We start from the raw sequence: 27,547 nt of genomic DNA, 5'->3' as shown, positions 1-27,547 counted from the left end.
GATCTTGTTAATGACAAATTGCACGCCTGTGCCTACTTTTCTCACAAGTTTACTTCTGCAGAATGTATCTATGATGTAGGAAATCGGGAGTTGCTCACTATTAAATGGGCATTTCCTTCCGTCCAGGTTCAAAAATCATTAAAGCGGATGCCCTCTCTAGGAGCTTTGAACCAGTGCAATTGGTTCCCAATTTTGATGAACCTATTCTTACGGACACATTCTTCCACTGTGCAATCACCCGAAATTTAGCCAAACTCATTCGAGCTTGTCAGTCAGAGGCACCTCCGGAAAGACCTGCTGGTCTTCTTTTTGTTCCAGAGAGGTTCAGAAGGTCTATTCTATTGGATTTTCACTCCCGTCGAGCTTTTGGTCGTCCGGGAATCGGTAAGACCTTGAATAACTCTCCCGCTCAGTTTGGTGTCCTTCTTTGTCCAAGGATGTGCAGGAGTTCATCCTGGCATATGAAGTCTGTGTCCGAAATAAAACACCTCGAACAGCTCCTTCAGGTCTTCTGCTTCCTCTGTCCATGCCAAAGATCCCTTGGTCTCACATTGCCATGGATTTCATAGTCGATCTTCCAGTTTCTGACTGATGTTCCGTGATCTGGATGGTGGTGGATTGTTTTCAGTAAAATGGCGCATTTTGTACCTTTGCCCAAGTTGCCCTCTGCTAAATAACTTGCTGATCTATTCCTTCAACATATCTTCTGTGTGTATGGTTTACCCAGGAATATTGTCTCGGATTGTGGGACACAGTTTGTGAGACAGTTCTGGAGGACCTTCTGAACTTCCTTCGGCATTGACATCAGCCTTTCTTCCAGATACCATCTGCAGTCCAATGGGTAAACTGAGCGAGTCAACCAGTGTCTGGAACAATACTTAATTGCTACGTGTCCAAGTGTCATAACGGCTGGGTGTCTCATCTGCCTTTTGCTGGATTTGCGTTTAACAACTCGTGTCATTCTGCATCTTTAGTTTCCCCATTTTTCTGCGTCACCGGCCAACATACCAGAGCCAATTCTTTTGATTCTGGATTTGCTATGTCGCCATCTGTTTCTTGACTCTGTCACATCTGGACCAAGGTGCATCAATGCCTTTGGAAGGTCTCTCTTCACTCCAAGAAGGCAGAGGACAAACATTGAATATTGTGTAATTTTAAGAAGGGTGATCTGGTTTGGCTCTCCTCAAAGAATATTAAGCTTTGCCAGCCCACTCAGAAGTTGGGTCATTGGCCTGTTTCGCATAATTTCACAGGTAAATCCAGTAGCTTTCACACTTCAGTTACCCAAGTCTCTCCGCATCAATAACACATTTCATTGTTCAAACCAGTCTTCAGGTCCGACAAGTTTAAGCCTAAGTTCCCATCGAGGCCTGCCTCAGTTCTGATCCACGGTCAACAGGAGTTTGTGGTAGAAAAGATCTTGGACTCTAAGATTTCCAGGAGTTGTCTGTATTTCTTGATCCATTGGAAGGGCTATGGTCCAGAGGAACGTTCCTGGGTTCCTGAAAGGGCTCTACATGCTCCCGGGCTTAAGAGACTCTTCTTCCTAAAATTCCCAAGCAAACCAGGTTTTTCAAACCTGTGTCAAGGGGGATTACTGTTACAAGTCACGGTCACGACTTGTCTCCTTCCATCAGATTACCCAGTCAGGATGGGGTTACTCCAGTTTCTTCTGTTGCTAGGCGATTGGCACACCTCAGGAAGTGATGTATCATCCTCAGTGCTGCATGAGTGGTCCATCCTCCTATTTGTACACACTGGACTTTTGTAACCTTGACGAATATAGCGTTACTGTGGGTCCACTTGGCTCAGCGACACAAGCAGTATCCTGTCGACTCTGCTTGAAGGATCTCCATCTCCTTGGTACTATCTCCAGCTGCCTCCGGCTCTTGTGGTCTCTCCTATGACTCCCTGGCTGCACCATCAACTCCCGTACTGTGCTCTGGCTTTCTTATCCCACCTGTGGCTTCCTAGCTGCACTGGCAGTGATGGCCCTCCAAGCCGAATCGGCATTCTCGGCAGGTTAGTGGACGCTAACTTGTACACAAACCGGTACTCAAACTTATGTATTGTTCATCAGGACTTTGGATGCTAATTTGTCCCAATCTGTACACAAACTTGTACTCAAACCTATATAAATTCCATCAGAACTGTGGATGCTACTTTGTACACTAACTTGTACACAAACCAGTACTCAAATCTGTGTACTAATTATCAGGACATTGTATCTGGTTCACTGCCCAGCCAGAACATCGGCTCTCAAAGCCAAATCAATTGTCAAACTCTTCAGCATCGGCTCCAAGCCGCACCATCAGCTCTCAAAGCCAAATCAATTGTCAAATTCTTCAGCATCGATTCCAAGCCGCACCATCGGCTCTCAAAGCCAACTCAAATATTTCACTCTCCTCAGCACAGGCTCCAAGCCACAACAACAGCTCTCAGAGCCAAATCAATTATCTTACTCTTCAGCACGAGCCTCAGGCCACCTTTTCTACTCTTATAACCATACACTCCTACTGTTGCTCTCACCATTGAATCCTTTGGCTCCTCCATGTGAATTGCTACTACCTCGAGCTGTAAGTCCAGGCGGCCGCCTAAGTACCAATGAACGTGTCCCAGTTCTAAGGAAACAACGAGCGGTTGTTAGTGGCATAAGATCTCGTTAGCCTGGTTCTAGACTTTTCACATGGAGTAAGCATTGGATATCATAACACATGTATATACACAATTCACAGGTCTACCTGAAACACCCTGGCAGAGTGTCAGGCTGAAGAGTCCTTGCTCCAGGCCCAGTCCTAATGACTAAAGCTGACTTTTCCTCTGACCAGTAACGCTGAGCAGTCCATCCAATGAGTTTCGTTACAGACTTCATCAGGAGTGTGTCCTTCTTCTCTGTAATGAAGATTTATATAGAGTATGCAATGAAAATTAATATTGAAAATTAAAGCAGAGTTCCTTCCTATAGGGCTGATGCAGAATTGCACACAAGTTTGCCGCAATTGCACCAACATTGCTTGCATGGAATCAAATGTGGATATTTACCTGTATGTCGAGTTCCATGCACACATGTGACCACACACTCCTACAAGTGTGTTTGGTTTATAGCCTTTGTCATTATAAGTGCACACTTGCACATGCCCTCTATCCGTGGTACAAGAGATCCGTCTGAAAATAGATGAATCTCATTCATATGCACAACTCTGCACAGAATGCAGTTCCGCCTACATACCTTTGACATGCCCACACTGAATGTAGCCTATGTTCAAACACTCAGTTGCCTCCTAGTTATGACCATTCTGTTGCAGGTTTAGATGCTCTTGTGGTGTGTGCACTCCAGGGCATATGAATTGCTTAGCAGGAGGGCAGAAGGGCATCTTGAAGCGAAGCCCCATGTTATAACTATACACTGATTTAGAATTTAGGCCCTTGGTATAATTATTTGTGAATTAATTGTAACATTCCCATAAACATTGGTGGTATTGCCAATTTGTAATATAGCGACACCTCAAATGTATTGTTATAGATTTGCCCAAATCTTTCGACATGAGCCTGTCCATAGATGAACTAAGACAGGCATGTCAAACATGCAACCCGTGGGCTGCATGTAGTCTGAATAAACATTTAATGCGGCCCATTAGTGTGCTCCGACATATATATATATAATATGTGGCCCACACCCATTCCATGATCGAAGCTCAGCTCCGATTGGGCAGTGTTTACTTTATTTAAAGCTGGCACGCTGGTCTCTGAAACAAATAGAAGCCTCTGATCGCTTCAGAAGCCAGCGTTCCCAGTAATGCAGTGCGTGGGTAACGTTATGACATCACCCGCGTCTCCCGCGATGAGAGGAGCCTGCACCTGCTGCTCTGGATCTACTTAGATCCAGTCAGCAGCAGTGTCTACATGAGATTGTGGGAGTGAAGACGGTGTGGACTATAGTGGTGCCCAGCAGCCATCGTGAAGAAAGGTAAGTACTGCACAGGTGAGTGGGGCCTGTTCTATACTGGGAAGGGGCACAGCATAAGGGGCATTACTGGGGGCACAACATAAGGGGCTCTGCTTAAGGTGCATTACTGGGGGCAATGCATAAGGGGCATTACTAGGGGCTCTGAATAAGGTGCACTACTAAGGACATTACTGGGGGTTCTGCATAAGGGGCATTACTGGGGGCACAACATAAGGGGCATTACTCTGGGTACTACATAAGGGGCATTACTGGGGGCTCTGCATAAGGGGCACTACTAGGGGCATTACTGGGGCTCTGCATAAGGGGCACTACTAGGGGCATTACTGGGGCACTGCTCAAGGGGCACTACAAGGGACATTATTGGGGGCAGAACATAAGGGGCATTACTGGGGCACTGCATAATGGGCACTACTAGGGTACTGCATAAGGGGCATTTCATAGTGGGCAAAAATTCAGGGGGCATTGTATAAGGGGCATTACAAAGTGGGGCACTGCATTGGTTTTTATTAATAATAAACCTTTTTTTATTGTGGCCCACACACTCTTAAGACCTTGAATATTCAGCCCGGTTGGTATTTTGAGTTTGACATGCCGGAACTAAGGTTTTTTACCCAATAGTACTCCACTCTCCCTTACTTAAATGTTGCTAATTTCCTCCTTGATTTTATGTTTGCATGCTTAGAAGTTATCTCTTGTCAAATTGGGGTGTGTGTGGCTAGGGATGGAGAGTACTGATAAGCCCCAGCCAGGAGTAAGATTGCTCCTTGACGCCAGACAGAAGACATCTCCAGGCCTGCAATCATGACTACATTTTGCAAGATACAGTGTCTGAACAAGAAAACTAAAGCATGTAGTTTGGGCAAGTTCTCTCCCCCCCCCCATGGAGTACTGTATTTAATAATAAAATATTTCACAAAGATGGAGTTAGCCTTACTTTTTTTAAAGCAAATAAGTGCCAATTTAAAAACACAAACCACAGCATGAAAAATACCTATTTTTATGCAATCACATCATGTAATTGAAGGAGCCACATTACTGATATCCATCATGAAACACTTGAACCAGTTAATGGTGTTTAGTCGGATTTAGAGTTCATCAAAAAAAATCTGGAGGGCATTTAGTGTAAATTGTTTTTAATAATAAACTAGAATACATTTTTCAAAATTAGGTTGTTGCACTCTGTATTAATTATGGGACAAACCTTTTCATCTTCCATGAAAGCTTGTAGATATTTGAACTCTGGAAAGACATTTATGAGGGGAAACAATAATACATTTGAATAATAATTATAAACAATTTAATGAACATATTATTTGATTCAATGTTCATATAAAACCTAAAATCATCTAATGAAGTTTTAAGTGAAGACAGATTTAGTAAAAGAGCAAGATTTACCCTATAAAGCCATGGTACCATATATGTAATGAGAGGAAGGTACTTCAGGCAGAGGTTTATGAGACCAAATTAAAAATAGAGTTCGCAACGTGAAGGCAAAACTTGTGCCCATTGCCGTTCCAAGGATTTGTGCAAATGAAATGTTGTCCAAAAAATAAGAATTAAATATATAACCTAGGGAAAAAAATCTGAATTGGTGTTAGACATCTGATAATAAGCTTTACTGAGGTTAATAATCAAATATAAAGAGATAACATCCAATGCTTTGATATATATAGCTCTCATATCGAATGTGAAGATTGCAGTTTTGGCACATATTGAACTAGAAATGTTTTAAGGATATTTAATTAATTACTAAAGATGTCAATGCTCCAGTGGCAAATATAAATGGACATATTTGGGACCTGTGGTGGATTCTTATAAATCTTGTGCATTTAGTGAAAATAAAACAAGTAGTTATTGTGAACACTTTCTTTTGTTTATTTGATTATGACTTATTTATACCATATTTATCCTATTCAAATGAACTATTTTTGTCAGTTTCTGCTTTTTTATTGTTTCTATTCATTCCATTTGTTCACAGAACTCTTGTAAGTTTTATATAACACACTTCACATGTGAAGGCTTTTTGAGTCTTGATAAATCTTGCGCCTTTTAAGCATTACCATGGTGAATTGAGCCAGTCATCAAAGGGAAAAGGATGCACATGTTTCTTCCGCTTATATAACTCCAGCCCCATGTTCTTGATTAATTTGTCCACATTCTTTGTATTAGTTTAGATGTCCAAAGGGAGAGATTGGGAGGGATTCCAATATATAGTTTATGGTACAGATCACTGTCATAAACTTGCTGTCTTGTTGCAAAATCTTTCAAACGCTTCAATATGCCTCAACACATGTGAAATAAACATGTCAAGCGTCACTGCAAGAACATGTTGGGTTACCCAATGTTATTTTATGGAACTAATTTTTCAGTGTGGAAAATTTGCACAACAAAAGTAAACTGGATGTGGATCATTGCAATACATTGTACATGTAGTACATAAAAATAATAGGTTCATTGCCTTTCGCGTCTTTGGTTTACATTGATCAAATTGGCTTATACATGTAAACCAGGCCTAACCAACTCGTGGCTCTCCAGCTGTCATGAAACTACAAGTCCCAGCATACCCCTCACTGATTAGATTGTAAAGCATGCTGGGATTTGTAGTTTCACAACAGAAGGGGAGCCAGGCCTGAGATAAACCAATAACTTACTAAATGAATTGGCTGCACAACCCCCAACTTTATTCTGTGCTTTTCATCCATGTTTTTATATCATATCATAATTGCTTATCTGTCTTTCCACACAAACCAGCTCCATGTATACCACTATACACAATGCAAAAAGACCAGTAAAGTTATGGTGTAATGCAGCTTAAAATTAAAAAACAACTCTGTCAAATGATACAAATACAGTGCTGAAAGGAAACAAAGTTAGTAAGGTAATGCTACATATTTATATCAAGTTTAAGGAGGCTGGACAAACATTTTAATATTAGAAGACAGAAATAACATTTGTTACAGTATTTGAAATATTTAAACAGAAGAGTCATACATATCAGGTAGGTACATATAGTACCTGTGACTGACTGACTATTGATTGTTCTGCAACTGTATATGGACACGCAGTGGCGCCAAGGGGGGGAGGGAGCAGGTACTAATTACGAGAGGGGGGGAGCGAGTACCAAGTACCCAGCCCAGGCTGCTGGAGGGGCTCAGTGGGGTGCCGGGTCCAGCGCCATCCCCCCTTCCCTCTTAAATCACAGCAGCCCAGCACACACTGAAGTGTGCTAGGCTGCAGTGGTAGACTGCTCCCTGATCCTGAGCAGCAGCCACAGCAGTCTCCTATGCCTGTAGGGATGGCCATAGACCATCGATGATTCATACTCATCAATGGTTTATTGCCGATGTCAAATGCTTTTGCCATCAGTGGGGGAGAATCAAATGGTTTCCCTCCATCGATGTATAAGCATAACTGAATGTTTTGTTTTTTATACAAGGTGCCAAGACTCTGCCCCGCCCCCCAGCACCCATGAGGCCCTGCCCCCAGGTTCCGATTGGCCCATGAGCCAGTCAGTCTCAGATCATGGATGACCATTGGTTGGTGAAACCACTGATGGTCATCCATTGAATAGTTTGTAGCCATCAATGGATTCTTGATATTTTGCCATCGATGGTAACTATCGATGGTAACAACACCGATGGCCATCCCTATCACACTGATCACGCCCACCCGTGGCTTTGCGCCGGGCTGAGGGGCTCACAGCACCCCCCTCCCAAGCGTGCCTCACATTGTGCTTAGGGTGTGCAATCTAGGGCCCCTCCCCTTATGTATTCTGTACTGTGTGTATGTATGTACACTGGAAGGACGAGACTCCTTCCACCTTGATTAGCACCCCTCCCACCTGCTCCTGCGTGTTTTTAATTAGCAAGGAGTCCTTGAACTCCAAGACTGCACATCTAATGAGGCACACTGAGGGTAAGACCTATTATATATATGCTGTGTCAGTTTTGGGACTGGTATTGGGGTGCGGGGCTCTCTGGGCTGGTGTGGCTGGACTGCTTCATGGCATCATAATGTACACTTTTTCACTTCCTTAGTTTGTTTTTTATATCTGTAGCACTTTATACACCTTTTACTATAACCTCCTACTAGGTAGGACTTAACACATAGGCTTTCTTTATTATTCTTTAACCCTCACTTTAAATCTCACACTAGTGTGATGCCATGGGACGGTTCTGCTGGGTTGGCCTGGGGGGTCCCGTGCCCTGTATTTGTTCCATAGGAGTGTTAGGGACCTGCCTGATAGAGGTCACCTGGACGCGGTGGGCAGGCCCATAATTATGGCCATTATTATGCAAAGAACCTCTTTGATGCTATTTAGCAATTATATTATTAGGTTCAGCATGGTTAGACTGTGCACTTGCATTTGTCTCTTTATGCTTGCAGCACTACAAGTCTCAGCAGGTAGCACCTCACATTGTGCTTAGGGTGTGCAATCTAGGGCCCCTCCCCCTATGTAGAAAAATCACATTTGCAAGCAACACATTTCACACAATTATTTTTAACATATGACTGTATCTTTGTTTTAGCCAGGAAGAAAAGCCATGCCACACAAATTGGCTTATTATATGATGTCATTTATGAAAACACATGTACTGTTAACCATTAAAACCAATCAGGTATCAACTTTATTTAATTTACTACACTACATGTAGATGGGCACCATGTCGACATCCTCAGAATGTTGACATGTTCACAATTTAGATATCTGAAATTTCACCTTGTGAAATGTCAACATTTCTCAAATGTAGACGTTTAGGGATAGGCAGCACCAGTAGGGTTAGGGTTAGGCAATAGCGGGAGGTTAGGTTTAAGAGGAAAATACTCATTAAAATGCCGCTGAGTCACACGTCTGCAATGGAACTGCTGGTCACTTTGCCACTGGGACCCGGAAGACGGCACTGGAGACAATGCTGCCTCTGGTAGCCAGATGGGTGACTGCTGGGTCACCTGGGATGTTAGATCAACATTCTCTTGTGTCGACATGTCATCCAAGTAGACATGAAGGTCGACAAGGTCCCTGTCGACATGAGAACTGTCGACCTAACATACCATGATCGGTCTGGTGGCTTGCTTGACAGTACTGATGGCAGCAGCTTGCCACCATTGCCCGCCAGTGAGCTTGGAAACTCTGCCTACAAAGTAGTTCTTCGATGCCATGGGACATGTGCACTTCTTTGGTTTTTTATCACCTTGAATGATGTTGTCACCTACCTTAGACTATTTAAGGAAACCATACCTGCAACTTAGTGCTTGATTATTGCAAGATTTACTTGTATCTGGCTATATTATGTACTGCATTCCTGTTATTAGACCATCAATTCTGCCTTGACCATGTTTTTTGAATAACTCCATCTGTTGCTCTATTTGTGTATCGTCTTACATGAAACAAGCCCTGATCTTGCCCTATGAGTATACCTCTTGGATTACCTTAGCCTGCTATTCTGCCCTGGTGCCTTCATTACTAAGTACCGTGTACTCCATGCCTCCTGGATTCTTCTTGTTTGCTGTTCTGCTCTGGCATATTGTCTACTATGTAATGACTTTTGACTTTACTGACCATGTCCTCCCATTCATCATACATTAGGTACTAACTCCTACACCTTGTGACAAGGCTGTAGCAGATACTGTAAGTGTTCTTTCTCTATGTGTGCAAAATGGAATGGGTGTGTAATGTCGGCTGTCGGGATGTCTACTGTCAAAATACCAACAGTGGCATTCGGATGGTTGGTATCCCGACAGGGATTGAGTAAGTATACTTACCCACACCTTTTCTCCCCCTAACCCTCCCTCCTTGCAGCCTAACTCGCACTCTCCCCACCCCGCACCCTAACCCTCCCCGTTAGTGCCTAAACCTAACCCTTCCCCCCTTAGTGCCTAATCTTGACCCCCCCCAGTGGTGCCTAACCCTAACCCTCCCCACTAGGGGTGCCTAACCCTAACCTCCCCCAAAAAACCTAACGCTAACCCTGCTATGCTACCTAAACCTAACCCTCCCGCCCCCACGGATAACAGCTAAGGGCGCACCGGATTTACCTCGTTCGGGCTGCCGTCCTTCTGGATTCCGGCATCAGGAATAAGATACTTTAGGCATTAGTATTTCCACGCCTATCTTAAGTCCCTCGTTGGGCTTCCCCGTCTGGATCTAGACCAGCGGTCTCATAACTACATCCCATGTAAAATGTACTGTTTTGTCATTTTGTGAGCAGAACCAATATCCATTAGAATGTTAACTTATGCACCAAGAACAAATGACAACAACGAAGACATCACTAGCCACTAACCACTTCAGCAATGCCTCATGCCTCAAAATGTCATTACTTCATATACAGTTGATAAGTTGAATGTTGGTTTAGCTCACACAATGACTGCCTCTACTATGAGTAAGTGACAGGTACTGTAGTGAAACCCAATATGTATAAATCCCATATACAATATTACACAAATCACACAATGGAAGTTCTAATATAACTAGGCAATTGATTAGAAGCAATAGAGGATGATAACCACATTTCTATGCAGTTTCAGCAATCTCTCCAGTCAGAACAATTTTTTGGTGTGTTTCTTTTTTTTGGGGGGGGGGCTCAAATTACTGGTGATTTTGGTTTTTCAAACCCGCAGAAATTCAAAGCACATTAACAGTTTTTGGCATTAGAACCCTCAAAATCACTGGGTATTACATCCGGAAGCTTGGAGATCAATATGGGCGTTGAAGTCACCACCAAAATCGCACATTGCACGCCATGTCCGCATTCTTTTATGTTTTGAGCTCCCACTTCATTGGCTGCTTAGGTCTTTGAATTAACAAGCAGGTGTATAGGTGTAGCCTAAGAAAGTGTCACGGAGTGTGATTGTCTATACATTATGGTCCTGATTCAGAGGTGCTCGCTCTGAATCAGGGCTGATTTAAAAAAAAAAATCTGCCTCCAGGCCGCTCGCATAGCTGTGGGTGACCACCCACAGCTTGTGCGGGCGGCCTGGCGATGGTCGCGATTATTGCAACCATCGGGCTTGCGACGAGACACTTGTGGTAGGGTCTTGTCTACTGCAAGCCCCAGCGAACTTCCTGCTCTAATAGAGCAGGAAGTTCACCACTGATATCACATGTGATGTCAGTAGGGCCGCCCACAAACGGCAGGCATTCCTTCGAGAATGCCTCCGTTTGTGCAGCCACCCCCCGACCCGCCTACAAAACCGTGCGAGCTGTCGATCAACATCGACAGCTGCCCCGTTTTGCTGAGAGCCCCAAGCAGTGAAGTTCTCACTCGCTCCAGGGCTCGTGCACACGCAGTGCGCACGCCGCACGTGCGCACTGCCCGACCATTGACTATGCGCTCGCGTGCGGGTCTGAATCAGACCCTATATACTTATAGAGTAAATTGGTGCAACTTGACGATGGCCTGCAAGCTTAAATGTTTTGATCAAAATACCCAAGCCTTTAATTGCTAGATACACACACATTGCAGTACAGTATATTTTTGTTAGTGTCAATAACAAAAGTATTTCTGCTTTGTATACATACAGTTAGATCCATATATATTTCGATACTGGCACAATTATTGTTATTTTAGCTGTTTAACAAAACATATTCAAGTTACAGTTACATGAATAAGGTTTTAAAGTGCAGAGTATCAGCTTTAATGTGGGTATTCACATTCAAATTGGAGGAAGGGTTTAGGAATCACAGCTGTTTAATATGTAGCCCCTTCTTTTTTTCAAGGAACCAAAAGTAATTGGACAATTGACTCAAAAGCTGTTTCGTGGACATGTTTCGTGGACATTTGTCATTATTCCTTTATCAATTAAGCAGGCAAATGGTCTGGAGTTGATTCCAAGTGTGGCATTTGCATATGGAAGCTGTTGAAAGCTGTTGCTGCGAACCCACAATATGCTTTCAAATGAGCTCCCAATGCAAGTGACATCGGCCATCCTTAGGCTGCAAAAACAAACAAATACATCAGAGAGATAGCGGGATACTTGGAAATGGCCAAATCAGCAGTTTGATATATTCTGGTAAAAAAAGAATGCACGGGTGAGCTTGGCAACACAGAAAGGCCTGGACGTCCAAGACAATAGTGGTCGGTGATCGCAGGATCCCTTCCATGGTAAAGAAAAATTCTTTAACAACATCCAGCCAAGTGAAGAACACTCTCCAGGAGGTAAGCATATCACTATCCAAGTCTGCCATAAGAAAAAGACTTCACAAAGCAAACACACCGGGTTCACTTAAGATGTAAACCATTCATAAGCCTCAAGAATAGAAAGGCCAGATAAGACTTTGCCAGAACAAATCTAAAAAATCCAGCCCAGTTATGGGACAGCATTCTGTTCAACCTGTACCAGAATGATGGGAAGAAAAAAGTATGGAGAATGATTGGAATGGCTCATGATCCTAAGCATACCACAAATCCAGAGCCATAACTAGCCATTTTGGTGCTCTGTGCCAGAAAGAGCATTGGTGCCCCCCCCATATTGCAAATAGGAAAATCACACACCTAAGGTGCGAGTCCAAAAAATGGAGGCTAGGCCATACAATAGTACCCCAATTCAAATTGTGCCACACAGCAGTGCAACCTTATTCGCATTACAGCGCACAGTAGTGCCCTTTATTCACATTACACCACAGTAATATCCCTTATTTACATTATGTCACACAGTAAAGCCCCTTATTCATGTTACGTCACACAGTAGTGACCCTTGTTCACGTTACGCCATGCAGTAGTACCTCTTAAATACGTTACACCACACAGTAGAGCTCTTTATTCACGTTATTCCACACAGTAGTACCCCTTATACACCTTACGCATTATGCCACACAGTAGCACCTACTTTATAGAAGAATGCAAATGCTGGTAGACGAGCGTTAGGTAAGGGAACGTTAGCATCACTTTATCTATCTGATACAGCAAGTTCAAATGTCAGACTCCTGATTGACTGAAAGCCAAAAACACCTTCTATAAACAAGGAGCTAAATGACCTCCCTTGAGGAACAGCAGCCTGGCTAGATCACAGAGAGAAACCTGTTAATCTCCAGCTGTTGTGATACTACAAGTCCCAGCATGTCCTCCCATACAATAGCTATCAGAGAGTTGAGAAACTTGTAGTTCCATAGCAGCTGCAGAGTAACAAATTGCCTAAGCCTGATCAAGCAGCAGGACTAGTGTTTTTTATGGACATTGGACAATGACACTAGTCCTGCTGCTAGATTAGTTTTAGGCAGAGGGGGGAGTAAGTAATAAATTCACGAACTTTATAGTTGAATTCTAATATCCCCCCTCCTCTTTCTAATCCTTATCTAGCAGCACTGCAGGACTAGTGTTTATTTTTCTGGGCTTTACATTCATAATTAACTCCCCTTGAATTCCCCCTCCCCAGTCCGTGGCAGGTTCTACCTGCTTTGACTGTATTTGTATTTTTTTCCATTTACATACAAACAGCTAGAGCTGCTTCCATAGAGTGAGTCAGTGACAGCACTCGCCCGAACGCAATCTGTCAGCTCAGTCGCTGCCTCACTGTCAGTGTCTGTCACTGCCACTCTACATTACAGACTTAGGGCCTCATTTACTAACGAGTTTTATCACCAAAACTAGTGATAAATTTCACTGTGTATGATAAATGGTGCTCCAGCCAATCAGCTCCCAACTGCCAACTGTTAGAAAAATGACAGTTGGGAGCTGATTGGCTGGAGCACCATTTATCATACACAGTGCAAGTTATCACTCGTTTTGGTGATAAGACTCGTTAGTAAATTGGGTCCTCAGGGCCTTATTTATCATAAAACTAATTGTGTATGATAATGGTGCTCCAGCCACTCAAACAGATGACAGTTGGGAGCTGATTGGCTGTAGCATCATTATCATATACAATGAGCTTTATCACTCGTTGTGAATGCTAAAACTCGTTGATAAATGAGTCCCCTAGTCAAATGCAAATGCAAGCTGCCGCCCTGCTGCTCCCAACGGTACACGGCTCCTGAGCCCTATATCATATTTAGCACTGTGGGAGAGACGCCATGATGTCCCTACGGTACACACTGTGTAGGAGCCGGACGGCGGAGCTCCGGAGTGAGCTCTGTAGAGGGCTGAGAAGAAGCTGGGGCCGGGAATATTCTGCAATGGGCGAGTCAATCACCTGATCGCAACCCGTTCGAGCATGGATTTCACTTTCTGGATAAAACTAAAGGCAGAAAGACCAGAGACCAAACAACAGCTGAAGGCAGTTGCAGTAAAGGTCCGAGCAGAGCATAACAAAGGAGGAAGCCCAGCATTTGCTGATTTCCATGGGTTCCAGACTTCAGACATTCATTGCCAGCAAACGATTCCTGACAAAGGGCCTGATTCAGCAAGGAACACAACTGCGATTACGCACGAAATTGAACTGCGATACTATGCGAATTCATTCCGAACTCATGCCGCCGCTGCACTACATAAGTACGCCCCCTTTACCTTACACACATCTGTAATGTTTAGCTAGATTGGCGAAACATCGGTACAATCGAGCACCATCGCAGCCTCACGCACACTTGCACAAACCCTGACCTTACTCAGAAATTGATAACTTCCATGCACGTTAACAGGCCTCAGGCTGCGTGGTGCATCGTAGTGGATACTTCATGCACGCCTCTGCAGCGATACTCAAACGCACTGGCACGCCTGCGTTGGGCCGAAACCGTCACCACCCACAAATGGCACTTCCTGTCAATCACTCTGCGATGGGTCTGCGTAGTCACTGATCATGATAGCTATTTCATTGAGGCACACTGCATACGCTTGCGCAGTACGCAACAATCGGCCCACTGCGTGCGTATTAGCAACTGCGTTCCTTTCTGAATCAGGCCCAAAGTATTAAAAATGTACATTTTATTTATGATTATCTTACTGTTTCCAATTACTGTACATTGATGTGTATAAAAATGGTTGCATTTCCTAAACATTTCAAACAATATTTTTGTTCAACCTCTTGAATTAAAACTGAAAGTCTGCACTTCTGTTGCATCTCAGTTATTTAGTTTGAAATTCACTGTGGTGGCATACAGAGACAAAATTATTACAATTGTGTCAGTGTCCAAATATTTATGGACCTAACTGTACATGGCATTAACACCACTGCGCAGCTGGTACAATGTACAATATAGGTATACATAAACAACCACATATCGTGGCGCTAAAAACAAATATATCAAACAATAATACTGTGACATATTAGTCAATATAGTTAGAGGGTTCGGTTTTATTAGGTTCTTATTGCCAAATTATCGCAAGTTTGGATTCATTCATATTTCTCTTATTGGCTATGCAAAACACGTGACAGCTGGATAGCCAATGTGAGGTTCTGATTTTGTTGTGGTGATAGGAGCAGACACAGAAGAAGATTTAAATGTAAAAGTGGAGTTTTCAATAAGTGACTTAGAAGACATGGGAATGGCAAACAAAAAAGTCCAGGTATAGCACTAAAGTGCACTTGATAACTGTAGTGGGGTAAATGGGAGAATGTCCAGATAGTGACAGGCAGGAACAGTCTAGTATGCAGGTATGGTGAGCTGTAACAGAATGCAGGTAGAGGTAATGAAGTCCAGCTGGGTGTAAGTGGAGGCAAGGTGCAGGGAAACAGCAGGTTCAGGTACTCAGGCAGGTAAGAAGGTATATGGAGGGTGCAGGGTAAGTCCAGCAGGTTGGAGCAGGCAAGGTTCAGGCTAAGTAGCGCTTCCAAGGAGGCAGGTAAGGTACAGGTACTCTCTCAGCCGCAGCTGAGAAACACGCTGCACTGGCAAAGAAGGAAGGCTCTGGACCTTCCTAAATACCCGGTGCCACGCTGTGACTGGCTGGAAAGAACACATGACCCACCAGGATAGGACAGTTTGAATCACATGGCCACAGGCAAGATGGCGGCGCCCATGCCAAATGGAACAGAAGCACCGCCAGGCCTCGCCAGGCCTAGTGATAATGTGCACGCATGGAACCACGCACAGCCAATGCCCCTCGCCAAACACCAGCACTGCTGCCAGACACCCCTCGCCACAATGACCTCACAGGTAATACCCAGTGACCACCATGCCGAGAAACCCTGGCCGTGACAGCCAATATGATGCCATTTTTGAGTTCCGAACATATCCGAGTAAAACCAAACCATACATCTCTAAATATAATGTCCAATATTCGTGGCAACAAACATAGAATGTCCAGAAAAGTGATAATGGCTCATAAAATCCACAAGGGATGGCAAAAACCTTTCCGATCCACACCATAATTCAAATGTATGGATAAAAAAAAACAGACACCTCATAGTGCAGGAACACAATAATCCACCTCTGTGCATGATGATAATAAACTCTTGTAGACAGAAGCTGATCAGCAGCCTTGATTGCAAGACCAACTGTGAGAGACTGATAAAGGGTATGTGCCAGTCTCTGTAGTCAGTCTCTCACTGCCTAGGGAGCAGATCAGGGACCTGTTCAGAGACAATTGGATTACTGATATGATTTTAGATATCACTCTGATATGGTGCAACCAGGGGTTAAAGTGGGCCAGAACGAGGCAGAACTGCATTCCGTCAATTCTATTAGGAGACAGAACCAGTTCTTCCTCTGCCGGTCCACCTAACTCCATCGCTGCAGGTAGGCTCCATTTGCCGGGCGCCCACTGAGATTTTGTCACCAGCGGGCGCCAGCTCTTTCCCCACAGCGCCAGCAGCCAGAGGCTGGAGTTCACTCCTGAGCTCCGGCTTCCTCCTCAAGCATTATAGTTCAGCGGAGCAGCCAGGTGGACCACAGCGGCGCCAGAGGCACTGTTGAGCTCCGGCATCCAGCTCCCGCAGTGCACTATGGGAGAGATGTCATGACGTCTCTCCCATAGTTCAGAGAGGAGCAGCCAGACGGACGAGATGGCAGCGGACGCTGGAGAGGGGCTTAATGTATTAGATTTTTTTTTCTGTATGCTAGCTGCTTCACTATTGGGGGCATTACTACTGGGGGCACTATTCAGGGGTCACAACTACTGGGGGCATTACTCAGGGGCTACTACTACTTGGGGCATTACTACTGGGGGCATTACTCAGGGGGCACTACTACTGGGGGCATTAATACTAGGGGCACTATTACAGGAGGATTACTAATGGAGGCATTGCATAGGAGGCATTGCATAAGCGGCACCACTCCTGGGGCACTGCATAAGGGGGGCTTTGCATAAGGGGCACCACTACTGTGGGCTCTGCATAAGGGGCACCACCAATGTGGGCCTTGCATAAGGGGCACTACCACTACTGGGGTCACTGTATAACGGGGGCTCTGCATAAGGGGCATCACTACTGTGGGCTCTGCATAAGCAACACTACCACTGTGGGTACTGCATAAGGGGCACTACAACTATGGGGGCACTGCATAAGGGGCACTACCATTACTGGGGGCATTGCATAAGAGGCACTACCATTACTGTGGGCTCTACATAAGGGGCACTACCACTCTGGGCACTGGAGGGGTACTATCACTACTGGTGGCACTGTATAAAGGGCACCACTCCTGGGGGCACTGCATAAGGTGGGCACTGCATAAGGGGCACTACCACTACTGTGGGTTCTGCATAAGGGGCAATATCACTGTGGGCACTGCATAAGGGGCACCACTACTGAGGGCACTTCATAAGGGGCACTTCCACTGTGGGAACTGCATAAGGGACACTACCACTTCTGGGGACACTGCATAAGGGGCACCACTGCTGAGGGCATTGTATAAAGGGCACAACTACTTTGGGCATTGTGTATAAGGGGCACAAATGAGGGCATTGTGTAAAAAGGGGCTCTGCTGTGTGTTATACATGAATACAGGAGGTGTAATGTGAATCAAGATTGTTCTATTGTCTGGCTTAATTTGAATTGGAAATACTATTGTGTGACCATGCCCCTTTTGTGACCATGCCCCTTTCTTTTGTGACCACACCTCTTCCATTTGAGGCCATGCCCCTTTTCCGAGATTACTAATGGGGGCATTGCATAGGGGGCACTGCATAAGGGGCACTACCACTACTGTGGGTTCTGCATAAGGGGCACTATCACTGTGGCCACTGCATAAGGGGCACCGCTACTATATAAGGGACACTTCCACTCTGGGCATTGTGTATAAGGGGCAAAAATTAGGGCATTGTGTAAAAGGGGCACTGCTGTGTGTCATACATGAATAAGGGAGGTGTAATGTGAATCAAGATTGTGCTACTGTGTGGCATAATATGAATTGGAAATACTATTGTGTGACCATGCCCCTTTTGTGACCATGCAGGTATTGATTTAGTGAAATGATATTTGTTAGCCAGTGACATATTTTTTTTTCCTATTTAAAAGTACATATATGAGTGCTAGAAATTATACCAATCTATACTTCCAGTTGATAGCTCATCATGGAAATTGTTATGTAACCTGATGCAGTAGCTGAACTTGAGCCCAAGTGACTACTACTGTACCTCAGTAAGAAGAGAGGACTCTGGCCCTGATTCAGAGCCGGACGCTCTTTCAGAGTGCTCACTCTGAATTAGGGCAGCATTTTTTTTTGTGCCGGCCTCCTGGCCACTCGCTAAGCTGTGGGTGACCACCCACAGCGTTTGCGAGCAGCCACGTGATTGTTGCGTCATAGATATCTATGGATGTGAGGTTAATAGCATGTTGTCAATTACTGATATTATAAGTAAGTCTAGAAACCATGATCCGCATACTGATGATGAAAATAAAAGTAGGTAACAAGTGCAGTCAGTTATTAATGGAATTCCAGTTAATTTTATCCAAGTGCATGGGGGAATATGGTATTTAGCTGGAATATCCATCTGGATTCTAGACGTAGTAGTTTGTTATCTCTGTCCCCACCTTGTAAAAAGGTAGGTGCATGGTCGATGACCATGTGTCTAAGGGATGCCTGGTTGTGTCCTTGTCCCAAAAAGTGCCTGGCCGCCTGGCTGTTTCGACGTTTTCTGGCATAGAGCAAATTTAATGGCTGATCGGTGAAGTATCATTCACTCCCTAATGGTACGGATAGGTTTACCCACATAATAATATCTGCATGGGCAGAAAATTATTTATACATGGCATATGTGGACAGACAGTTTAAAACAAACTGGATGTTATAGAATTTATCTTTATGTGGGTGTTTAAATGAACTGCCTGTGATCATATGTTGGCATGTAGTGCAGTGGAGGCATTTATAGCAACCAGGAGTTTTTTGCAGAAATGAAGAAGGTTTTTTGGACTCAGCAAAGTTCGTAATGTCCTTATGTCCCTGATGTTGCATCCCCTGGTGAAACATGCCATCATTTTTTGTTATGTAGACTAGGTAAAGTCTTTATCAGTGGCTATATTTGGCCACAAGGCCTTGCTGGCTCGTTGCACCACCGGACTGGATGTTTGGAACTGTAATTTCCACGGGATGATGTTTGTTTTATTCTTGACCACCGAGTTTAATAAATGTTCCCTAGGAATTTGAAGAACTTCCTCTTTTTGGTGTTTTAGGGAGGTAAGGTAATAGCCCCATACTATGAATTTATCTTTGATTTTATCAATTTCCTTGCGCGCTTGTACTGGGTCACTGGATATTCTGGCCACTCTAAGCATTTGCGACTTAGGGAGGTCAGCCTGTAAAGGTTTAGGATGGTAGCTACTGGCCAGTAGTAGGGTGTTCCTGTTTGTTGCTTTACTATAGACTCCCGTCTGGATTTTTCCATGATTAATGAGACTTGGACATCTAAATAATTCATGGTGGATGTACTATACTGGTACGTTAATTTAATAGGTGAATCCGATGCTTTGATTTTAGATATTAGGTCAATAAAGAGTTGTCCACAGGAGGAATAGATCATCTATATACCTACTATATGTCAAAATGTATTTGTAAAAATGCGTGTCATCCAACTGCAAGCTACAGTACGTTCCTCTCTGAACATGTAGACATTTGCATATGACGGTGCAACGTTGCTGCCCATAGCACAACCCATCAGTTGTTGATAAAAAGTGCCATTATGCAGAAAATAATTTTCGGGTCAGCATAAGTTGGAGTAAGGTCATATACAGGTCAAGGTCGAAACTAGCCATTCTCTGTTCTTGAAGGAAGGTGTGCATCGCCTCTAATGCCTCTTGGTGAAGTATGGACATGGAGAGGCTGCTAACATCCATTACACAGATGAAAGTGCCAATGGGTACCTCTGGGATTGACTGTAGTAATTGCAAGAAACTCATGGTATCCTTTATGAATGTCGATTGTTTCATCACTAGGGGTTGAATTATGGAGTACAGAAACATGGAGATCGGTTGATATAGTGAATTTTGGGCTGAAATAATTGGTCGTCCTGGAGGACGGATGAGACTTTTGTGAATCTTGGGTACCAAGTAGTAGACAGGAATCACTGGATATTCTTGGCTAAGAGCCTTCCTGAGTTTATCTGTAATGAGGTCTGCCGTGTGTGCTTGTTGTAAAACTGTATCCAGTTTCCATTTGAACTGTATGGTAGGGTCTTTGGGAAGTAATCGGTACGTTGTCTCATCAGACAGCTGTCGCTCGCATTCAGAGTCTGATTCAGACCTGGTTGCAGGCAGCCGTTCGCTTGTACGCGGCCGAAGTTATGCATTTGCACATGCGTATGCATCGCAGTACACGTGCGCGAAGTAGTTTGAGCGATCGAGTAGCGCTCACTTGCCCAGCAAAGACAGCCCAGTGGAATGAGTGACAAGAGAAGCCGCTTGTGGGTGGTGACAGGGGCTGGCCATTAATAACGGGGGAGTGGAGTTGTGAACGCAGGCATGCCTGAGTGTTTCAACGCCATTTCAGAGGCGTGCATAATTAACAGGCAGCATCATAGTACACGTCACCTGGTTGATTTTTATACAGAACTGCTCGCAGTGCTTGCGGTAGGGTACAGTCAACCACAAGAGCTGTGGTCTAATCCGATGGTTCCCGATGTACCGATGGTTGTATATACTTCCTGGAGATGACGTACGCTAGTGGGCGGCTAAAGACAGGCTGGTGGGTGTCTATAAACACAAAGTGATCGCTTGCCAAGACATAGTGGGCATGCTTATGCCTTGCGGTGCGATCGCCTGCCTTGATGTCACTTAGCTGAATTTGCATACGCTGGGAGCGAGTGGCCACTTCTAGCGAACGGGTCTGAATCAGGTCCTCAGACTTATATTGTGACAAATCTTGTATCGATATAGCACGACCTTTATCCACAGCGCGGATGATTATATACCTGTAGTCACTTAAGTCCTTTAGAGCCAATCTCTCTGCTCTAGATAGATTAGGATGCTGTTTCTGAGGGGTGTGGGTATATTTTGTGACTGCATCATTTATAAGATAAGTGAAGGTTTTTATTGAGGCGTTAGAAGATTGTGGGTCAAAGGTGGAACAACTCCTGGCTGTTAGAAAGTTATCAAAATTGCCCGGCGTAGTTTTCTGGAAAACCAATGTGGATCGGTTTTCCATGTTAATTCATTGTGATAATTGGTTGACAGGAATGAGAGACCTTTATTAAGCACTGTAACTTCATCAGATGTTAGCTGTCATGAAGATAAGTTGTAATTAAGCTTCATTTTGGAGGATTGACCTCTTTTGCCTCTGGTTCTGGCGCCCCCTACGGGTGGGCGTCCTCTTGCCACAGGTTCCTCTATTTGATCGTCTCTGTCCCCTAAAGGGACAGCTTGTGACTCTGTTACTTTATTAAGGACTGTAACTTCATCGGATGTTAGCTGTCATGAAGATAAGTTGTATATTAATCTTTCTTTTTGGAGGATTGACCTCTTTTGCCTCTGGTTCTGGTGCCCCCTACAGGTGGGCGTCCTCTTGCCACAGGTTCCATAAAGTCACTGTTGTCACGACCACTGCTGCATGTGGCCGGGGTCAGCGAATCTTACCTGTCCCGATGCTCTGACGGTGTCCCTCTGGCGAGGGCACGGGCTTCTGGAGATCTGCGCTGCATGCTGTGGGGTCCTGGAGGCACAGTTTCCTGGATGCTGGGGTGAGTATGGGTCACTTTGGCAGCACTGCAGCGCGACATGGGTGCTGCCTTCGTGGCTTGCATCAGGTGACACACCTTAGCCTATCCAGTCAGAGCATTGTTGGGAGTACTAGCAACACGATGCAACGTTATTCCAAGTGCGAGCTGGGTGCTAGTTCTCTGAGCTCCCTTGCTGTTTTCCTAGTCCGAACCCAGTATTCACATCTCTGCTTGCTCCAGTTTCCAGTTATCCTCGCTACCTCTGTGTGCCACCAGCACTTATCTCAGCAACCAACCCTGGAGGGACTCCTGCTTAATATCCTGACTGTCGGTGTTCCTCCCAGCTATTCAGGTACCAGTTGTCCGTCCCCGCAGGCCTTATTGGGTACACTTCCATCAGAGCCACTTTCTGCCAGCGGGCCACTCATGAGCAACACTTCTCTCAAACCAGCGTTCTTTCAGCATCGGAAGTCTGCCCTCAAAACCTCTCCTGGTTCCACTCCGGGTCCAAATCATCAATCAATGTGACAACTGTCACTATTAGAGGTGTATATTTCCCTCTGTTTATTCTCACGTCTTCTACTCCAACTCGCCTTCTGTCTGATAGGGCCGTAAGGACCTGTATGAGGTTCTGGTCCCATTAACCATCTATATACATGGTTATCATCGTAGTCATTAGATATGGTTAGTTGTTTGCTCTTCTTAAATGTGATCAAATATCTCCTGTAACTATCACACTGGGATTGTAATTTCTGGTATCAGGCTTTGCTTGTATCCTGCTCCAATGCCTGTTTATGAACAGTTTCAAAAGTAGTGATCTTATTGCGTGTTACCTTTAATTCCCTGCCAGCTTCTTCAATGACTAAAAGCATTAAGTCCAGACTGCATTTGTTCAAGATGACTATCCACTTACGGCAGAAATTGGGGTTATAATGCCCGATAGTCGGGATGTTCCAGACCCTGAATCCCCATGGGATCATCTGATCATGATACTATTCCGATAGGGAAATACCATGTAGCAAGAAGTCAATTTCACGCTTTTTCAACTTTAATGGTTGGTGATAAGCATCTTCTAATCCACTGGATTTATCCACTGTGGGCCACTGTTCTTTAAATAGGATATCCTGTGCTTCATCGTCTGCAAAGCTATGTACCTCTCCTTTTGTGAGAAATATGCCTCTACAGCCTGCAGGGTCTCCTGAAGTGGTTGCTGATGATGGAATATCCATATTGTTGAAGGTCACTTTGTGTGAGCCAATAAAAGACTTGTCGTAAAAATGTCTTGATGATGAGGTGCCTTGTCCCGGGAGGAATAATGAAATCCCAAATGACATAAAATCCAGGGTTAGACCGGCACTCGATGTATTTAAACAACAGTTAGGGTTCCCTCAGTAAAGAATATGCACTAATACAAAAAAACGGCTGTGGAACTCCACAAATGGTATAACAAGCTTCAAATGTATTGGCACTTGTAGATTTACATTATATTTCTTTATGTATACTGTCATTTACAAGGGCGTTTCTAGAGAGGAAGGGACCCATGTGCAGTCTCTGACACGGGCCCCCTCCTCTCCGCCTGTCGGCCAGCAGTGCACTGAGCTGTGTGCGACCAGCACCAGAGTTATAGACTCTGGGCACTAGAGTGTGCCCAGAGTCTATAGTGTGTGCACAGGTCACCGGGAAAATGGCCACGGCGGCCATTTTCCCTGTACTGCGCATGCGCAAATGACGGGAAAATGGCTGCCGCGGCCATTTTCCAGTTTTACAGCACCGACGTGGGACTCCGGTGAGGTAAGTAATATTATGGGTGCAGGGTGTGCGGTGCGGGGCCCCCTTGGGCCCAGGGGCCCGTGTTTCCAGCACACCCTGCACCCATTATAGATACGCCCCTGCTCATTTATATGTTTATACTGTACATCAGGTTGGAGTTTAGCATTTGATGCATATATTGGGGCTTATTTGTAGCACTTTGGTCTGTATTGCAGACCTGGGAGACACTTCCTGCATCCGACCGGTTGCCATAGCAACGCGGTCACAGTATGCTGACATCACTGCGACGGGACCTCGGCTTCGGCGTGCACCCGCGCTACCCCGGTCAGCGACAGTTCAGTGGTCCAATTCACCTATTTAAGGTAAGAGTAAGACATGTTGATATCACACTGTTTGCTTATATATTACTTGTATTTTGTGTATGTGGCAGCCTTGAAAAAAGAGCTGTATGCTCTGAAACGTCGGCATTAAGTGCCAATACATTTGAAGCTTGTTATACCATTTGTGGAGTGCCACAGCCTTTTTTTGAATTAGTGCATATTCTTTACTGAGGACACACTAACTGTTGTTTCAATACATCGATTTTATATATATATATATTTATATTGAAATATATTCATTAGTGATATTATATGGTGTGTGCACATTGAAAAATGTATGATTTGTATTTCAGATTTGTGATAGATCCTATTTAATTCTCTTGAATTTTCAGTGACATACTGAATACAGATTCTAGAGGACACTCTCAATGAGATATGAAGGTGTGCAGGGTAGTCACGCTCTAGATATATTAGACACACAAATATTAAAAATTGAGAATCTTTAATATTCCTTGTTAACTTCCAAACTTAAATAAAAAAATATACATGTAAATCAGGCTTGCCTACGCTCCCGATTTGGCCAGGAGCCTCCCGAATATCAGTGCCGCTTCCTGCCCCCCAGAGAGGCAGGCAAGCCTTCCGGTGTCCCCCTCCCCGAGTAAATAGAGAAACCCCCACAGCGGGCGGGCCCAGTGATGCGATTCGCACTGAATCGCATCATCGTGGCCCCGCCCCCTGGTTTACAATGCCGTTTATTCAGGCATTGTGAAGAGGGGGCAGGGTCGCGATGACGCAATCTCGCAGTCATGCTCCTGGCTCCGCCCCGAAAATGTCACTATTGTATGGCCACGCCCCCCGCTGTAAGCTGACATTAAGGAGGGAGCTGAATGTCGGCAAGTATGATGTAAATAGGGTTGGGTATGAAATACCAATGGCTACAGTTCAAGTGCCGGCGAGAGAACCCCGACAGATCAAAATCCCGACAACGGCTCATAGGTATCTTTAACCCTCCCCTCCCCCCCCTACCCTAACTATCCCTTGGGGGTGCCTAACCCCAAGACTCGGGGGGTGGTGCCTAACCCTAACCCCCCCCCACACCCTAAACCTAACCCTTCCGGGGGATGCCTAACCCTAACCTCCCCCAGGTGGTGCCTGACCCGGACCCTCCCCCCCGCGGCTAACACGTCGCATCGCCCAGCTAACCTACGTACGTTATGCCGGGCATCAGGATGTCAACGCGGGGCTAATGATATGGGTCGGTATTAAAACGCCTATCTTTAGACCCATGCCAGGCTTTCAGTTTCGGGATTCTGGCGGTCGGCATTTCGACCACCGGCATCCTGACTACATCCCATTTAAATAATATATTTTATTTATTGTACCAACTATGTCATTTAAAGAGAGAAGAATGAAAGACAGTGTTCTCTGTCCTGTAGCACTATGCTGTTTATAAATCAAAGAAATCTGGCTATAGCAATGTTTACAGAGCACTAATCCTTGTACGTGTAACTGGAGACAATATAAGAGGGGATAAATCCATAAAGTGCTGCTGCTTGTTCGTGGAGCAGTGAGTAATATCAGGATTACTCTGTGATGATAGCCACTATAATATACACTCATACAATTAAATACTAATGTAAAACCGCAAGGATGATAATGCAACAATAGATCTATTTACACTAATAAAATTGAACTAAAAATTTGAATAAAACAAAGTCAGCTATAAAACAAAATATGAACAATACTTATGGATTCAGCGCTTCTACATAAATGTGGATTGCAATACGGCAGAGAATGAAAAGGTCAAAAACTCAATCTTAAACAATGTACATTTAATGACAAATAGAATTAAACTAAATAAAATAAATAATAATAAAAAAATAAATAAATTGAAAATATAGAAAAAATATATTTCAATAAAATACACATAAAATTACAATGAATATAGACATGTCATATCAGACACCCATACTTATAAATAAGGACTTGTAGTAGCCTTATCTCAATGTAAAATGTTAATAAAAAAATTCATAATAAATTAGAGAGATCAAAGAGATATAATAGATAAATATTGGTAAAATTAAGAAAATAAATATATCTGAAAATGAAGGGAGGAAAAAAAGAAAGTGAAAAAACTTGGAAGAAGAAGTGGGAAATTGAGGTATGAAAGGAAATAAAATAGTGGGGATGAGTTGGGGCCAGAGGTGGGAGACGCACTACTTTGAATAGACTTATTTCCTGCAATGCACTCTTCATGACACATACTCACTAAACATAGCCTTAAATTAGAAAGCCCCATTACCACTCAGTTATGCCACTTTAATGGAAATACGACTGAGTCACCCATATTTGCATATACTCTGTTTCATGGGCCATGCTAAACCCCGCAAGATCCATCTGCAAAACTTATTTGAATTTAAGTCTGTATCAGTCCCAATATGTTCAGGGAATATCTCTTTTTTTTTTTTTTTTTTCTTAATATTTTTATTAGTTCCAAAGCATACAAAATAGAAATACAGTAACACCTGTCATATTTTTATAATGCAAATAAGGATCAAGAGTAATAAACATTGAAAGGTATAATCACAAATAAGTATTGCATTACAACAAATGACAAAAAAATCATGTAAATGAACAGTACAAAGTAGTAGAGAAAAAAAATAACTATATATAAGAGGAGTACACTTGAGAACTTCACCTTTTCTCAATTTTCCACCTAGATAATCTAAATCTCTGCACCCAGAAATTACTGGTGCAGAGTGAAAAATGTAACCATCATAAAACCTAAATTAACCCTAAGCATGTGAAAAACAAATACATTGCAAAGCTTATCTCACAATGTTAAGACAATAATAGTTATGATAACCGTATGAACGTTAGCTAATAGAACATAGTGTTGTTTCCTGTCCAATCTCTAAACGATTTTCCCTTGATTTTTTCCCTTGAAATTTTATCTTTCAGTCTGAACAATTTGCAAACGATTTGCAAACTATCTTCAATAGATCAAGTGAAATTGACCTGCATGTTCAGTCAACTGACGAGACGATCAAACGACCAGCGGGAGCGCGCATCGTTGATCGTTAACTACCAAACACTGCACGATTTATAAATGATTTTTAAGCGATTGAACGATAACGACATCGTTATCGTTCAATCGCCTGCTAAAATCGTGTAGTGGATGCCCCCCTTTAGCCAATGAGCTAATATAGACCACCAGGGATAAAAGTGCGGAATATTGCCTTTAATTGAGCCAAATTTGTATTATCATGAACATATAGATAAATAGCTCAGAAGGTATTACTTCCTTAGGTAGAAATGTGAATCCATGTTTGACCTGAATAAAACCAGACATAAACTTTCAAAACAAACAACGAAATAGGTTGTGACTTCAGAGTATAACAAAACGAAAATAAAGTAGTCCTGATTTCAAATGACTTATAACATTACTTTTATTGTTCCATTTAATTATTATTAATATTATATTTTTGCCAACAAAACTTTTTTTTACATTTATTTATTACCAGTTATTT

This window comes from Taudactylus pleione, unplaced genomic scaffold (genome assembly GCF_031769625.1).
Source record: "Taudactylus pleione unplaced genomic scaffold, aTauple2 ptg000100l, whole genome shotgun sequence".
NCBI classification, from domain to species: Eukaryota; Metazoa; Chordata; class Amphibia; order Anura; family Myobatrachidae; genus Taudactylus; species Taudactylus pleione.
The sequence above is the reverse complement of the archived record's forward strand: the minus strand, read 5'-3'. Positions refer to the sequence as shown.